At 38.8% G+C, this 18,480-nt stretch overlaps 1 protein-coding gene across 11 annotated transcripts in view; it reads right to left on the bottom strand.

The window, feature by feature from the left end:
• SLC8A1 (solute carrier family 8 member A1) overlaps nucleotides 1-18,480 on the bottom strand; it is a 383,276-nt gene that overhangs the window by 284,503 nt on the left and 80,293 nt on the right. The gene's annotated exons all lie outside the window — the stretch shown is intronic.

Below are 18,480 nucleotides of genomic sequence, written 5' to 3'. Positions count from 1 at the left end.
TGGATATGATCGCAAAACACCCATTCAAAAAAGGTCTATAAAATTCTTCTCAGTGTTGAGACCCTGAAAAAAAGAATGCAAGATGCTTTCCTCAGAGAGAGCCAATCTCCCTGAAGCAGGCACACTGGTTCATTTGAAATTGCCTATTAGTTGAATAAAATAACACCTCTAAGTAGCCAGTAGTATTTTTTTACAAGGCTCTATTCTGAACTTTTTTTTTCCTATTGGGAAAACAAATCTGCAGATTCAGGCTTAGAAATACACTCAGAGTCGGTAGAAAAAGCAAGGTTTCTGCCTTGCTTCCTAGCCAAAAGATAATGGACCCTTAGGCAGTCTGTCAAGAACTCTTGCTTCAGAATTGTCCAAAGCAAGCAGCTGGCCAGAAATAAAATTTGAACCCCCCAAAGATTTTTTTAATTCACAAACCTCCAGAAACATGCCCACAAAATACCACCATCAGAGCTTCAGTGTTTCGAGTGTGGGTATGTAGTCAACAATCTGGAATACTCTAATTCTCACGGCATAACCTCCATCTGTCATCTAGCTTGCTGAGGAGAAAACAAGTTGGAGGTGAGAGCAACTCATACAGCTGGAGAATGGAAAGGAATAACAAAAAGTAAGATCCTCAGGGTGTTAGAAGTAATTACAACAGAAATCATCTCGCTCAGAGTACAGTGGAAATTACGCCTCCTGGTGCCATATTGTCCAACGGTTGCCCCCGTCAATCGACAGGGTAGAGGTGGTGACAAGAATGTACTCATCCATGTACGGGCCCCTTGTTCCTGTTTTGCCTTCAGTCTCAAAACTGCCTCTCAATGAACCGATGAGGCCGCAAATTTGCTAGCAGTGCTATTCCATATCTCCCATACCTTCACAACCAAAAATGTGCTGTGAGCTGTGCAACAGGGGCCACCATGGGCGAAGAGTGTGAAGAGTAAAAAGGGGGCGAAAGAGAAAAAAGAAAGAGGAAAAAACGAAGAGGTAACCTGTGGAAGCAGGCAACTAGAGGAAATAAAAACTTTCTAGTTTAACTTCTCAGTGAGTCATGGGGGCAAGGGAAAGAACGCATGCCTCTTTTCACTAACGCTTTTGGCAGTAAATCTTAGAGATGGTGTTTGTTAGATTATTACAGTACCCCTCTGAGAGCAATAACATGATGCAATTAAAAAAAATCAGGACATCCGAACACTAAATTATCCCAATTTACAGAAAGCACAGCAAAATCTTTCACTTGTCACTGGCTGAATCAGAATGAAATCCACATCCCGTACAAGAGATCACACTGAAAGTAGTTTTATTTGGTTTTCATTAAAAGCTTTCTAGATTGTGGCTAGTAAAAGAGGCCTGTATATTCTACCAACAGTTTAGTGTTTATGAGCATTACAGGAAAGAATAAAACTTTGCAGATACCTATTTGCAGAAATGGCAGTGGAAAGTAGGGTTGTGAGATTTTTCTACTGTATAAATATAATCATCATCATCTCATCATTCTCAGGCCATTTTAACTCATCTTCCCACTTTTTGAATTCACCTACAAATTACCTCCAATATTTGCTAATAATAAGATTACCAAATACCATTTTCTCATTTAAAAAGCATTTTCACATACCTTATCTCATGACATTCATCCCAGCACTTTGGTTAAGAATTAATTTCATGATTTTTCAGAAAAGAGATGGCATCTTAAGAACACATAACTAAATTAACTATGCCCCTAAAGCCAGCGAATTTGGTTCAAAATGAGATTTTTTTCAACACCAAAATATGCCCATTCTATAATACTGAAATGCAGCTGCAAGCTTGATACATAATTTTGAGAAATAGTAATTTTCTTAGATTGGATTGATTTGGGGACCATCAAGTTTTTGGCACTGACTTTTGAATAAAATGAATGATCGGGCAAGACAGTGCCATATGAAATTTTTAAAAAAGAAATTACCTATGGTTCTGAAGATAATTTCAAGAGAGGAATTTAAGATTTTTCAACAATAATGGTATATTGGAATCCAGGCGCACTTTAAGGGTAACAAATTTAAAGTATGATAATGGCTGCTACAATATTTTGCAAACAGTAGGCATTCAATAAATACTCACAGAAAAATTTTAAAGGAAACACTCCCTATACAAGTACTGATAGGATTTCCTAATAATCAGTTTCATCAGAAAATTATGCATAGATATTAGAAATGCAAATTGGTACAGATGCTCTTAAAATAACTTTGTGAAAGCTACGAAGAGCCTTAACATGTCTACATATTTTGGTCTATGTATTCCAATTTAAGGATTTAACCTAAAGAATTAACTTAAGATGTCGGCCAAGATTTTTTCTTTTAAATGTTCACTATGACATTCATTATTTATGTGTACACATTTGTAAAAAGAAAAGAAAAAACAATAGCAAAACAAAAACCATTAATAGGGGATTCATTAAGTAAAACTGTATGCATATAATAGAATATCATTCAGCTGTGAACATATTATTTTAAAGAATTTTATTTGTGTAAGGAACACTTGAAACACAGACCTTCAAAAACCAAGAGCACAACAAAGACTCCATATACCGCAGAGTAAAAAGTAATCATCTCTGATTTGTGTGACTGTTTACAATTTTCTCCTTATCTTTTGAAAATACTTTATTTTGGGTACATTATTTTTATAAAGACACCTAAGTTAAAGTCAGTAACTAAACATGGGTGGAGTTTTTAGCATGTGTCAGGCAGGGTTCTAACCTTTTTACATATATTATCTCATTTAATTCTTATAAAAATTATTGATACACAGCTAGTTATCCTATTTAAGAAGTGAGGAAACTGGGGCAGAGAGATGCTGAGCAACTAACCCCACATCACCTTCCAAGTAAATATCTGAGCTGGGTTTCGAACCAAATCATCTGATTCCAGACCTCCTACTCTTTCCTGCCATAGTATATTCTCCTTATCACACGGGCTGCTTAGTGATGTGCCTGAGTACATTGAGGTCATGGAGCAAGCCATCTCTGACAACTGTGATCCTTGTCTACGAAGTTTTATAACCCTATTGGTGAGCTGGCTTATGATTCTGATGGCGTGTTCAGTGTGCTTTACTCTCTCTATAACCAATTTTCATGAATGTGTTACTTCTTCATCCTGAGAACACAAAGGTTATTTAACAGAGAGGGACATTACATCCATTTGCATCCACTTTGTGATCATCCATGTATAGGATATCAAGCACTGAACTAAAGTTGAGAATAATTAGCTGGTTAGAGCTCTCTCTACCACAAATTTAACACTACCTTGGAGGGGGTATCTGCTTTTAATTAAAGCTATTTCTTGACCATGAGAAAAGAGCACTACTTTAAGAGCAGGGAGATTCAGATTGTTTCTCGCTAAAATTGCTCCTTAGCCATTAGGGCCTGCGACAATCAAAGACAGCACAGTAATTTCATTGGTTTCGGAAGTTCCTGTTAAATTCACTGGCAAACATGTCCGCAAAACCACAGCCGCTAAAATTTTAGAGGTGTGAGTCAGTCACAATAATAAAAATAGAGAGTATTATAATGATTGTATCAGGTAGGAAGACACAAATATAGTTTTACTATGGATGAAAGCTATCAATAGACAGTTTTGTTACTGATTCTGTTTAAATGCCCTCTGAAAACTTAGAGTCTAATATAGAGTGGGTTTTTTTTCTGGTTATTGTTGGGTTTTACAATTACCTATTTATAATCAGATCCCTTTTTTCCTTTTTTTAAATTTTTTTAATGTTTTTTAATTTATTTTTTGAAGGAGAGAGAGAGACAGAGCATGAGCAGGGGAGAGCAGAAAGAGAGGGAAACATAGAATTCGAAGCAGGCTCCAGGCTCTATGCTGTCAGCACAGAGCCCGACGTGGGGCTCGAACTCACGAACCGCAAGATCATGACCTGAGCCAAAGTCAGCCGCTCAACTGACTGAGCCACCCAGGCGCCCTGGGATCCCTTTTTTTCTTAATAAACAAAAAGTCGGGAAGACTTGTCACTAGCATGTTACCAGCACGGATTTACTTTATACCTTAAATTTGTTCCTTCTCTCCAGATACCATGTGAGTCTCCTATCAAGTACAAGTGAGAACACCCTTGTCCTATAGCCTGTCTGAAGCTTTATTACATATATCGTTGCAAAGCATAATATAAATCAGCATCTTTTTGGCAACAACTCAAAGGCATATATAGGTATAATGTGTGTCAGTAAGTTTTATTCCAATTTTCTTTGCTTGTAAAGCAGATGTTTATTTCTACTAATTCCAGAATAAACAGGTAGGAGTATAATAGATGTAAATAGAAGAAGGTCCATTATGTTCTCATAAACTATGAGTTGACCCACTGCAAGTATATGATGGGTATATCTCTACATGTTGCATGTAATAATACATACTGGTTTACCACCTAACAGCTCCTATGAAATTTGGTTCCTGAGTACTGTATTTTATACAAGTAAATAAGAAACTTAATGGCAATCATACAAGAGAAATAACCTAATGTCTAAAGGCACCTTAATTCTATGAACAATTTACAAACAGAAAATTACTACCTTGATTTCTACAAGGTAAAAATATTGTTCCTATCCTTCAAGTATTTTATAAAATGAAACACAAATCAAAGTGGATACAGAACTACTAATGATTGAAACTGCAGTCTTTTCCTTTTATTTTAGGTATTGATTTTATTGGAAAACAATATCCTATATTGAGACCAAAAACTCTGGGAACTGCTGAGGTTCTAGCCACTGAGACAACAATTGCGTAGGGACGCAAATATCTGTACACATTAGCTTCCATTTATATGGTCCCACGGGAGATGTAGCAATAGATTAAGCAATATCTTAATGACACAGTGTAGCTGATATATGCCAAGCACACGGGGAGCATCACATGGTGTTACCTGTACATTCTGCTGAGTAACTTCAAACTAACAGTCAATCCAAACTCAAACATCCAAAAAGAAAAAAGAAAAAAAAATATTCTTCACTTTAGAATATTTCCAGGTCTAATGACTCTGATTCTTGCCTAATTGATTTCCTTGTGCTAAATTCTGTATTGTCCTCCCCTTCACTGATCTATAAGTACCTATCACTTCATTAATTAAAATATTTAATTCTTCAAGTATTTTTCTGTTCCATCCGCAGTCTTATGTTTAAGTGAGGACTTGTTTTCGTCTCTTGGAGGTTCATTCATTGTTCATGTACTTTTGCAATACCTTTTCCCTCTTTTTTTTAAATTGATAAGTAAGCTTCACTTGAGATACTTTTAAGATAAGTCAGTATATATGGGAATGAATTGCCTTATGACTAGAAATCAATATATTATTCCTTCCACTCCTACAGCCATCTTGAAAATGCCATTGGTTAAATAAAAACGATACTGATGTATGTTTATAACAGAACAACAGGCATCCATTTGAGAAAAAATTCTTTGTAGGTGGCATGACTGGAGGGAGGGCGGGGAAGACACAGACAGATCTGTGTCATCTGCATACCAAAGAACTTGGCCTATCTGACTGGGATAGTTGTTGCAGAAGAGAATGGGAGAGTACTTAAGGACAGAGCCCTGAGGAGTGTCCACGGACATCAGCACAAAGAAGGCTGGTGGGGATAGCCTAAGGAGGCATGGTACATTGGAAGCAAACCAAGCATTCCTCTATGCTTGAACAACCAAGACTAAGAGAAAGATAAGGTGAGACAAGGTCGTGGGGTCTCAGGAGAGTATAACGCTGCCAAAGAATTGCTGGAAGGGACTTCGGGGATTTTTTTTCTTTAATAAAGACATAACTGGCAACTTTTTGAGTGCCACAGAGTCAACACTATCCTTAAAATCTCACAGATCTATTTCAGCTGCAACTCTACAAGCTCCCTTAAGTCAGAGAAGAAAAATCAATTATTTAATCCATGTGAAAAAAATTTTTAAAAAAACCTGCCAACGTGGTTTGACTACCAAACCACTGGAGTTGTGGTTTGTGCATAATGGATTCCCTCTTCCATTGCCTCTAATCTAATTAATTCCTCATATCCGTCTCCATTCCAGCAGACGTGTTTACTAGCCAAGTTGCATTAAGATGATTTTGAATAACTTCATTGAAAAAAAATGGATAGGAGGTGGGTAAGTGAAGCAAACAGACAGAAACATCAAATACAAAGTTTTTCATTTCTGTGGGCTGTTTCTTTCTTATTACAAAGGTCTTCAATAGAAAAGCAATCTCTACTTTTCTGAGACACCATGCATATAGAGCATGGCTAAAATAAGGTGGGCTATACCACATTTCCTAACTATTACACCTGCATAATTATTCATAGTGCCCCCTTTTACTCAAAAAAGTGCTCTGATTTGGGCAATAAAATTATATGGTTCCCATAGATATGTTGTGACAGGAATGCCAATTTACATAAGACATTGAAACAAACTTGATATGATCCCTTTAACAGATCAATACAGTGGACATATATAATTTTACAAGTTCGGAACTGATCAAGGTTTCCTAAGAAAGGATTTAAGTTTCTCTTGTTTTTTATATTATTTGTTGTCTTTCAACATGCTTCTTTTCAATAAAAATCTATGTTAAGAAAACTAAGACAAAGGGGCTCCCAGGTGGCTCAGTAGGTTGAGCGTCTGACTCTTGATTTCAGCTCAGGTTTTGATCTCATGGTTCATGAGATTGAGCCTCATGAAGGACTGTCTCACTCCCTCTCTCTCTGCCCCTCCCACTCCTCCCTGTCTCTCACAAGTAAATAAATAAACTCAAAAAAAGAAAACTAAGTCATGGAGTGACTTAAAAATGAAAAGAAATACAAATCAAGTCTCCTCATGCTTGACTATAAATCTTATTCAGTGTTACGTGAATTTTTTTCAGTGTTTTCTCTCGCGAGAACAGCAACCATTTTTGAGATAGAGGAAAACATAGATCATTTACTTCAACTCCTTGATTCTACTTTCAAGAAAACCAAAGCTCAGGGAAATGCAATGACTTGCCCAATGTCACAGGTCTGGTTAGTGCAGAGCTAGGTCTGAAGACCTGGTCCAAGCACTGCTTAGTCTGCATTTCATTCTGTCTCCTGCATTAGACTCCTCATTTATTTTATTACCGATGATGCTCCTGGCAGGGAGACAGTCCTCAATATCTAGCTTTGCCCTAAGCCTTACATTTTCCAATAGGGAAAGGTAGAAAAAGCGAAGAATCCCACACAAAAATTTCCACTTACCAACTTTTCCGACAGGGGCAAAGCAAGGTAGTGTCTGTAAATCAGCATTGTAAAGTCTCTTAGACTGCTGATATTTGACTGTTCTTTTGTTAAAATTTTTAGGTTGCTTTATTTTTGACAGAGAGAGAAAAAGAGAGAGAGCACAGACAGGGAAGGGGCAGAGACACAGGGAGACACAGAGTCCGAAGCAGGCTCCAGACTGAGCTGTCAGCACAGAGCCTGCCACGGGGCTTGAACTCACAAACTGTGAGATCATGACCTGAGCCAAAGTCAGTAGCTTAACCCACTGAGCTACCCAGGTGCCCCTGACTGCTTCTCGAAATAAAGCAAGCTCTGTGTCTTGTCCCTGATTTCAATGCAACAGACTTCAATGTTTTTTAAGTTTTATTTTGTTTTTGAGAGATAGAATGAGCAGGTAAGGGACAGAAAGAGAGGGAGAGAGAATCCCAAGCAAGCTCTATGCTGTCAGCACAGAACCCCCCCCCCCACCCCCCCACCAACACGGAGCTGGATCTCATCAACAGTGACATCATGACCGGAACTGAAATCAAGAGTCAGGCCCTTAACTGAGTGAGCCACCCAGGTAGCCCAATGCAACAGACTTTAATACAAAAGAACAGTAGGGACTTTGGGAAAACTGGCCCACGAAACATCACTGGGAATTCTGAGTTTAAGAAAAACATAGTCAAGATTTATTTCTTAACATTCAGTGTAATAAAAAGTTTAATTTGTTCTAAAGCAAGTGTTAGGATTAGTTTAGCCAAAGAATTTAAAGGTAAAATTTTAAAAATACAAATGTGTTTAAAGCAATATACTTGTTAAAACAAAACTACTGTAGTAAAAAAACCATTTTAAGTGCTTTTATTTCCTTTATGTACCGTGTTAGATACTGAGTTGAATCAGAATGTGCATTTGAATCAGGGGAATGTATTTATTTACTGAATTTATATTATCAATAAATCCAAGGAAAAGCAATTGCACTGATTGGATTTTAACACACTGAAATTTCTTGCATGAAGGTTTAATACATATTTGATGACCCCATCTGTCCTACACCTAAACAAATGTAGATGAAACATATTTATTGAGAAATTATTTTCCATCAAGGAATCAGTCAACATGATGTGACTAACCAAAAGGGTCATAATTGTAAAAAAAAAAAAATTATTGTATTTCCAGACAGCTCAAATGATATTTCCATATACTTTCACAATTACCAAGAGAATTTAGTTCTTTATAACAAACATGTCCTCAGATCATTTTAAAAAGAAGAAAAAGAGGGGCGCCTGGGTGCCTCAGTCGGTTAAGCGTCCGACTTTGGCTCAGGTCACTATCTCGCGCTCCGTGAGTTCGAGCCCCGCGTCAGGCTCTGGGCTGATGGCTCAGAGCCTGGAGCCTGCTTCCGATTCTGTGTCTCCCTCTCTCTCTGCCCCTCCCCCGTTCGTGCTCTGTCTCTCTCTGTCTCAAAAATAAACAAATGTTAAAAAAAAAAAACTTAAAAAAAAAAGAAGAAAAAGAAAGGAAAGAAGACAGGAATTAAAGTAGTACAATTACAGACCAGAGTTACTGAACTCCCCTGACATTGTATATACCTCTCTATCCTCAGAATTATATCACTTTGTAAAATCGTATTTCTTTTTTTTCCCCACTAAATCTTAAGCTTGAATAAAAGGGACTCTCTTGATATTCTTCACATCTCTAGGTTAAGCACAAACAAGCCACAATTAAGAAGTTAATATATTTGTGGGGTGCCTGGGTGGCTCACTTGGTGAAGCATCTGACTGTTGATTTCAGCTCAGGTCATGATCTCACCGTTTCATGAGTTCGAGTCCAGCATCGGGATCTACACAGACAGTGTGGAGCCTGCTTGGGATTCTCTCTCTCCGTCTCTCTCTGCCCCTCCCCAGCTCGTGTTCTGTCCCTCTCAAAATAAGTTTTACAAATTCAAAAAAGAAGTTAATATATTTGTGCTGAATTAACTGATTGATTAATACATGGATGGATGGAGAATCATGGTTGGTGAGGAATCAAGATACGTTTAGACAGTAAGGATAACAGTAGCATGTTAGGTGAGATGAGGATCCATGGGCAAGCTGCTAATGGAACTGGCTTCTTTCAAGGCAGCATCGACATTGAGGGAAAAGGAACCACTCAATTCCGCACCTGTTTGTTGTGGGTTAGGAGTAAGAATGTGATCCAGGCAGCGTCACAGGAGGAATTTCATTTCCTAGCAGCTGTAACAGAAGTGAACATCCCACTACTTCAATACAGCATATGATTATTCTTACTATTTCAATCGTAACTCTCCCCCAACTCTAACCCTGAATAATTTGATGTGTCTTATAAACACTTCTCAGGCATATTTACATCATCATCATAGATATTCCTCTGAGTCAAGGAGATGCAGGACGTAGTTTTGCCCTCCTTGGACAAACAACTTAATCCAGGTGGAAACCTGTAAAATACTCTTCAAAAGGATCACAAGGCAAATAAGATGTGATGAAAGGGGCTGAGTGGGTGCCCAGGCAGGAAGCTTCTCCTGAGTCCGCCTTGCTGGTAGCAAAGGTAAGAGCCACAGGCTAAGTCCCAGACCCAACAACTTCCACTTGGGAGGGTGTCAAGATCACCAGAGGAGGTGTCAACACACTTAGTTTCCAGTTTGGGCTCTGCCACTTAGAACAATTCATTTAACTCTTTGAACTTGAATTTCCCATCTATCAAGGTCTTTGATGCTTCCTTCTTTCTTTCTGCTGTCTAACAAAAAACCATTTGTTGAGCTCCTATTAGGTATTAATCACTGCGGCACTCCTCTGCCCTAAAATAGATGTGCTAATGCTAATGCCTCTTTGAAGATCAAAGAGACGAGATGTGCAGGAACCTTGTAAATAGCACAGTGTTATATAAAAGGAAAAAGCCTTATCTCTGACCCCTCCCATGTTCCCTATCAGCTTTAACACCCTGGGTTCCACATTCTATCTTGTTTCCCTCCCTTCCCTACCAAAATGATGATTGCATTGATGAGGCACACTCTGGAGAGCATCTTGTTATGATTTTGATCACTTTCTATAGCTGTCATTTTTACTAGGCTATTCAAAGAAAACTATACACCTTAGAGTGCCCCTACTTTAAATGTGAGCATGCACACAAATACACACTCATGCACACCATATACAGAATCACAAAATACAACAACGTGCTTTTTTTTTTTAAGAAAAGAAAGATAAGAAAAGAAGCACCCTGTGCCTAATTCCCAGCAAGACTAGATTAGATTTGTGTAAACAATCATCTGGAAAGTAACTAAAAGCAACAACAATAACAACTAACACTTACTGAGTCCTTACTATAGGGCAGGTACTGGCTAACTGGATGTAACCTTTTATAATAGGCGCTATTACCTTCATTCCATAGATGATGGAACTGAAACGGAATGAGGTTAAATATTTATGCATTTATTAGTTTATGAGTGAGAGGAAGGATTTAAACCCATGCTAGTCTACCCCCAAAGCCTGTGCTCTCAATCATTAATGTTGCTGCAGAAGATGCCTCTGGGTGGCCACAATGTCATGAAACCCGCCTGCTAAACGAAATGCTAAGCACGACTTCATAAGGTTGTCATTTGGGTCCACAATGAATGTATACCATTCACTCTAATTCTGTGGGCAGGTTTGAGAGGCAACAAATTTAAAATGAACATGATTAGAATTAGGCACACTGATAGCCTCACTGAGAAAAGGAAAAATATATTTTCAATATGTATGTAATATACTATATGTATATATGTAATATACATGTAATACATATACAGAGAGAGCACATGCAAGGACTCAAAACTCAGCAGAGCAGAAGACTGGAAAACTTTACTGTAGGGCCCGAGACCCAGATCCACCTCAAAATATCTCAAAGGCTTCATATGCAGGAAGGAGTCATTAGGTTAATACCCAAATAAAACCAGATCAATTTAAGAGAATACAATATACAAGGATTATGGAAGTCATGGAAATTGGGAAAGATGTTCCTTTCCTGAAAGAATTCAAACCTATAGAAGATGCTTCAGTTATTCAAACAACTAAGTTTTGCAGGATATTTTAGCCCTAGATATTGCCAGGTTTCCATCCAGATGAGGACTTCATATTATACTACTTACCTTATCATTTTATTATATTTATTCTTATATTTTTATCTATGCACATGTTTGTATTGTGTTATGAATACATTGTATTAATACTGTTAATAATCTACCATTCGATTGGACTATGTGTAGGTCAGATGAATCACTTCCTTGGAATATATGAGTTTAAAGCAACCCAGGTTTCATCCACCTAGAGTTCTTTTTTCCATATTAACACACAGCTTTAAAAGACTCCCTGCAGCTTTCTGTCTTTCCTTGCTAATCTATGTGTCCTCCTTCAACACCCTATCAGGATATTCTGAGATGCTAGCCTACCTGAGTCTGAGACCCCGAAGGCACTAAGCCCCAGTCAATTCCTGGCTAGGAAGCTATGATGTCTCTAATAGCCTTGCTTGTTCATGCTCAGTAAAGTCCTATCTTTTAGAGGAAGGACTCAGATGGAGCAACATAACTTCACAGGATTAGGAAGCAGTGGAAGACAGGTGAAACCAATACTGGTACATTTCCTTACTTGACATCCCTGTGAGTTCATCACTGCTATCAACAAAGGTTCAGATTTGAATTGTTCCCAATATCTATTGTTCTGGTCTCCATTAAAGAGGGAAGCCAAACAGGGACAGGAGACCCCCGGGGTGGAGACCGGGAGGGAGAAGACTCTTCTGGGGAAGAGCAGGCACAGAGTAGGTTGCCGCTGTCAGAGGTGGCCGGTAGGGATGCTGGCAGCTCATTATCATTTGCTCTCAGCCTAAACACGGCAGCAGAGCCCCATCAGTGCTAAGAGCACTTGAGAGGATGATGCCAAGGAAGGCACGGTGGTAACGAAACATCCACACTGGTGTTTGACTGAATATCTGCACCTCCACCTCCAGGAGAGCAAAACACACGAGGTTCTCTAGGGCAGGGGCCATGTTGGAGTCACCGATGTCGTTTCACAATCTTGCCAGGAAACGTGACACGGAACAGGTGCTCATAAAACATTTGTTGCAAGCAGGAATCAGTGGAAAGGTACCAGCCCTATCCATTCTATCAAACCTAGGAAGATTCCACAAGCTTCCTCTGGCTCCTCAAACATACTCAGGCAGTTGTAAGTACATTTGATTTCAAGGACAAAGTTGCTGTCTATTTTTAATAAAGAAGCAGCTTGAGTGAATCCCTTGTCTATTTTCTTACTCTCTTATTGCCTTTTGTTTGCTTGAGCAAGAATCTGGACTAATTTCAGGCTTCACTTCATTTTAGTAATAACTGAAATCTAATCAGGGCTGCATATTCGTTGCCTGTGTCTCTGTCCCTCTGCCTGCCCCCTCTTCTTCCCTCCTCCCTTTCTCTGCCTATCCCTCCCTTTTGTACACTGGGAGCCTCCCCTCTCTCTCTCTCCCTCTCTCTTTCCCACTATCCAACGTCCTCCTCTTCCCTCTGACCCTAGGTACCTCTCTGCCTCTCTCTCTTTCCTTCTCTCTCCTTCTCCTCCCCCTCCTTCCACTCTATCTCCCTGCTTCCTTCCCTTTCTCTGTTTCTGCCTCTATCATCCACCATTCTGTCTCCCACTGCCCTCCCTCCCCACCTCCCTCTGACTCCTCCCCCTTGCGGCCCCATTTTTGGTCCCCAATCTGCCCCCTCTGACTCCTCTCTCTCTGCCTCCTCTCTCTCTCTCTCTTTCAGCTGATAGGTAGAACTCACACTCAGAGATACACACATTGAACTAAATAGCTCATTTAAAAAACTGTGTCAAGTTAATATTATAACATTTAGTGTGTGAGAATGAAAGCTGTCCTCTGGGAATTGTTTTTGTTTTATCATGCCCTAAAATTTAATCTCTATATAAACAGGACTTAATTTCACTTTCCCACCTTTATCTCTGTAAATAATGTGTGTGTGTGCGTGCGTGTGTGTGTGTGTGCGTGCGTGTGTGTGCCAGAGAAAAGTCCTCTGTTGAGAGGGAACATTTGGAGGCTTCTGTTAAAGGTTATAATCAATTACATTTATAAACATATTGACAACAAGCATCCTCTGGTCCTGCCTCTCTGTTGTCATTAATTCATACTGTCTTGTAATATATATAGAGAAAAAAAAAAAAGACCAAGAAACTACTATTTTAAGTATAGAGAAAAGCTACATTCATTGTTCAGCCATATAAGGAAGTTAAACAGTAGAGGGCCAGGGCAGACAATGACAGAAAGCTACTAATAAAGACGTTTCGTTTTTATTTAGGAATGAAGGAAAAATAAGAGAGACAGAAGACTAGATAGTCATTGAACAGGTCAGGTACCTGGAGGGCTTATAACATCAGCGTTTTTCTTGCTTTTCAGACTCAGTCTGATCACGGATCTTTTAGGTTAATGGAGAGTGGGGGTGGGGTGCAGTGTGGTTAATGCATGTTCAAGATTTCCAGAAAGATAAATGACTACTGTGTTTTGTCCATTCTGAGCTGCATTGAAGGGACGTTGTAGTCAGGGTCAAGGCACGACAAGCCCCCTGCGTGTCCATTCTCGCCTATGAAAGCCATTCAAGAGGAGAACAGTCCCTGAGGCAGCAGCACAGATTTGCCCTCAGGCATTCCTACCGGTAAATTCTGGATCCAGCCTTCTTAGCTGTGTGACCCTGAGAAAGTGAGTACTCTCTAAGCCTCAATTTCTCCACCTGTAAAATGAGTATAGAAGCATCTAGCTGATGCAGGCGCTGTGAAGATTAAATCCAAAGCACATCGTAAGAAACACAGCGCAAAATCTGGTTCTCAGCACATCTTATAACACTATCATCCCCGTCATCCCCACCTCTACCTACATCATCCGTACTTTCCAGCGAGATGAGCGTAAGCAACTTCCTGAGAATCACAAAGCTCGTAGGGGACCAAGGTAAAGCTCAAACTTGGGTCTGGAATCTCAGTTGAGGACTCGTCCCAAGTCCATCTTTATCTCAGGAAGTCTAAGGTGGAAAAGTGGAGTGCTCTTGGTGTCAAGGGTCATCACAGGGCTTCAAGAGTACCCAGAACTCCAGATATCTCATGCCTAAGCCTACCGGAAATAAAATATCCTAGGCTGCTTCCCTAATATCTGAATCACCAGGTGTAGGAAATTTCCCTGGTTGCTCTGTTATCATGAGCACCAGCCTGAAAGGCCAGGGACCAAAGTTCTGCGTTTGGCTCTGCTTTTGCCCCCTGCCTCCGTATCTTCAAGTGTCACCAAAGAACACAATGTCTATTTCCCTATCTGACCCCGTGGAGACATTGCAAGAGGGAAAGAAAATGTCATCTAGAGCCCAAATCCTCAGGAGAAAGGCAGGAAATGAAAAGGCATTGTTTATTTCGCCTGGCTCTGCAGTGAGACAGCTGTATGGGCCTGTGAATAAAAAAAAAAAATGAGCCCTGGCTGGCTCAACCTTTGGCAAATAGATGGGTATTACGTGGGCAGGAGGCTGAGCCAGGAGAGGAAGCAAAGGAGGAGATTTCCTTTAATTCTGCCCATATTGTTGACTGCTTGTTTTCCCTCCCAGGACCTGCTGGACTTCCCTGCTGCCAGAGCACAAAGTACAAGGCAGTGTGGGAAGCCAGCAGCTAAAGCACCAGCTGCCGCAGCTGCTTGCCTGCTCCGTCAACACCTTCCACAGGGCTCCCCTCAGCGGGCTCACCCTGAGCAGCTACAAAGATCATTGCTAGTGCCACTGACTCACCTTACATTTGGCTGTCCTCTCTTCCCCTCCTGCCACCTGGCCCAAAGCGACTTCTATTCTATCCTTGCAAGGATAACGCTTAAGACTTGCATGGCCTGTACAACGTAATAGGGGCCTAACAGCTTTTGCATCCCCAAGACTGCAGGTCCAGTGAGCAGGTATCAGTATCCATGACTGAACATGAAGGAGACATTTTATGGGAACACCTCTATGGTTCTCAAGATACTGCAACCCATAGGCAAGTGTCTACACCTCAGCAAACAAGGACAGAGCAATGTAACAACAAATAACCCCATTATAGGCGTTATACCCTCAAGGTTGCTCCATTCAAAAGAATTAAGTTTATTCAAGTCTCTTTCCCTGGGTTACCAGTGTCCGAAGGAAGGAAGGAAGGAAGGAAGGAAGGAGAAGAGAAAGAAAGAAAGAAAGAAAGAAAGAAAGAAAGAAAGAAAGAAAGAAAGAAAGTCTCTTCCCATTTCACAATGTGGTATAAAATCTTCTCAGGTTTTACCAAGATGGTGGCTATACGCTGCTAATTCTGAAAAAATGCGGCCAGAGTAGGAAGCACATGGGTTAAGGGCTGCTCAAGGAGGTAGAGGATTAAAATAAGTCAAAACCATTCGTAGACATCAAGGACTAATTCACAAAGTGCAAAATAAAATACTGACAACATTTTGCTAGAAATCTTGTTCATTTTCCTTAGAAATACAAGAGGCAATGCGGTACGGGGCGGGGAGGCAAGCACATAAGCTTTTTTTTTTTTTTTAAATAGAGCAGTTCTTTTATTTACATTTTTTAACTTAATTTTTTATTTTATTGTACTGAAAAAATCTTGAGATCTACTCTCTTAACAGATTTTAAGTGCATGATACAATATTGTTAACTATAGGCACACTGTTTTATGGTAGTTCTCTAGAAGGTATTCATGCTGCATTATTGAAACTTTATACCTATTGATTAGCAGCTCCCCTCTCCCCCCCACCCCTTGCCCCTGGCAACCACAACTGTGCTATTTCCAGGACTGACAATTTTAGATATTTCAAATAAGTAGAATCATGAGGTATTTGTTCTTCTGTGACTGGCTTAAAGGGATATATGCTCAGATTAATTTAAATAACTTCATAATGATTTTAAATCCCATTAAAGAAAATAAATGCCCACGGAGTTTTTCATTCAGTTTGATAACCATGCTGCCTGTTTAGTGAAATTTTCCATACTTTCAGATTTACCAAGATACTACTCCATCTTAAAAAAACACATTTTTCTCTCCAGTTATGCTTTCTGGTCCTTCAAAAGCAAATGCAAATATTTTGTCCAAAATTAAGACTTCTCCTACAGCTTACACCATGCCTTCATAGTGATGTCTGACTTATCAAAACATGAGTTATCTCGTTATCTCCCATTTTAGAGTATCAGGAGTGTATTTCTTCTGTTTCCTTCATAGTAACTCACCCAGTGCTGGGCACAAATCAGTAGCTTATTATGCATGTACAGATTGACTGATATATAAATTCTTTTCTAGCCTTAACCAAGTGAAGCAATCATCCCCCTGTGGAATGGCCTTGAATGATGATTCAGAAACGAGTCCATACTTTAAACACTTCAGTGTGTCTGAACTATGAAATTTCCTCATTTGGTAAGATAAAATTTATTTACATAACTATATTATAACCCTAAACTCTAATTAGTAGCGGGAAAATGAGATGACAACAGTAAATATGGAAATCTGGTAAACAACCCTGCTTCACATATCAATTTAGGCTCCTGGCAATAGCGAATGGGAAGCCAAAAACTTTTTTGGCGCTTACCCTGTCTTATATTTGTAATAGTTGTGCATACATGAAAATATGCATTTGTAAAAGCACTTCTTGTAGCTTTAATTTAGATTTGCAGATGATACTATATGTGGTGTGGATCTAAGAAGAGATAAATATTCCAGTCTGAAAAGATAATCCACCAAAGCAGAAATCCATTAAAATCCTTAAATTATTCCATCTAAATTTCTTTTTTTAGTATATTACCTTGGAAAATTTTATGTCAACATAAAATACCACGCTTCTATCATTTTCATAGGTTAAATGTAGCAAATAAAATTCTTCCTCCATAAAGTAAATCTTGAGTATGTTGGATTCAAATATATGCCAATGGCCTTTCTTGCCTAACATTATTTTCTATAGTATTTTTCATCATTTCTGATTCCCCCAAACATACATAATTATTCTTCCGTTCTGACCACTTCAGGCTTTCTTACCATTTTTGCCTCATCTCTTTTTTTACAGCTGGCTGTTTTCTTGTATTACATATTTGTTCTACTCTCAAAATTGAATTGCCATCTCATAGAACTAGGTCTTTACTCCCCGGAATTCTATAGAGCAAGAGAAGAACACTGGTGATATAAGTAGCAAAAACAAAGTATTTACTTTCCCTGGAATATAATAAGAAGAATGCCACAGACCCTATATAATAACAAAATTTCATTTCTATTTCTTTTTCCAAAAACAGGAACAAAAATATTTAGTGCCAAAAAAGCTATATTTGTTGAGATGTCTTGCATATTGTATTTCCTAAAGCGAATGGAGTTACAATCACACTTGAAAATGTACTAGTTGTTAAAACAAAATTAAGTTTGGACAGACCCATTGTTTAATAAATTATGCTGTGGCTAGGAACCCCCAGTAAACTGATTTGCTAAGCAATATGTTACACAAAATCTCCAACCTACATACCTTGTCCTTCAACTCTGCATCTCAAATATATAATAGTAAATGCTCATGATCTTTGAGTCATTCTCCAAAAATATTATTGGGTTACGACTAAGTCATTGAACTTGATTTGTATCTACGTTAGTTAATTAACCTTAACATTTTACAGAACAGTCAAGCTAATGTTAGACTTTGGAAGACCAAACAACATTTTGTAATAAGTATTACCATTAAACTAGCATCATTAAAAAACAGCCACTAGCAGCACTTCAAATTTGTGGATATCACCTACCAAACCACAAATCAAATTAGCATGTTCTTCATTCTTTATTGGCTGTTAACATTAGACAGAATTCCCTGTTAAAACTCAAGATTAGCTGGCATGGGTTTAGTATTTGTCATTGATCAAGTTTATACAAAAGCACGTGCTAAATGTTAATTATATCTATTAACGAGTCTTTGCATTGTAATTGTAAAATGTCTTGTCGAGAATACATTTTATTTAAGACTACAAGCACCACTCATCACTTATCAGTATCTTTGCCAGATACATATTTTGATCTTAAGCAAGGTCAAATTGAAATAATTCAACTCATTTATATAAACATGTGAATGAATAGGTACAGATATGCTTATATCAATTTAAATGACTTCTACAAAAATAAGGTCAAAGATTGGGAATCTATCTTGATTTTGAAACCAAAGAATCAATAAAGTTGACTGCCTTTTGATCTCCATCCTTGATCACATTGGATCCAAGGCAGAAATGGTTA

The sequence above is a fragment of the Prionailurus bengalensis genome, chromosome A3 (assembly GCF_016509475.1).
Source record: "Prionailurus bengalensis isolate Pbe53 chromosome A3, Fcat_Pben_1.1_paternal_pri, whole genome shotgun sequence".
Classification (NCBI taxonomy): domain Eukaryota; kingdom Metazoa; phylum Chordata; class Mammalia; order Carnivora; family Felidae; genus Prionailurus; species Prionailurus bengalensis.
Note: the sequence above shows the minus strand (reverse complement) of the source record. Positions and strands in the feature narration are given on the sequence as shown.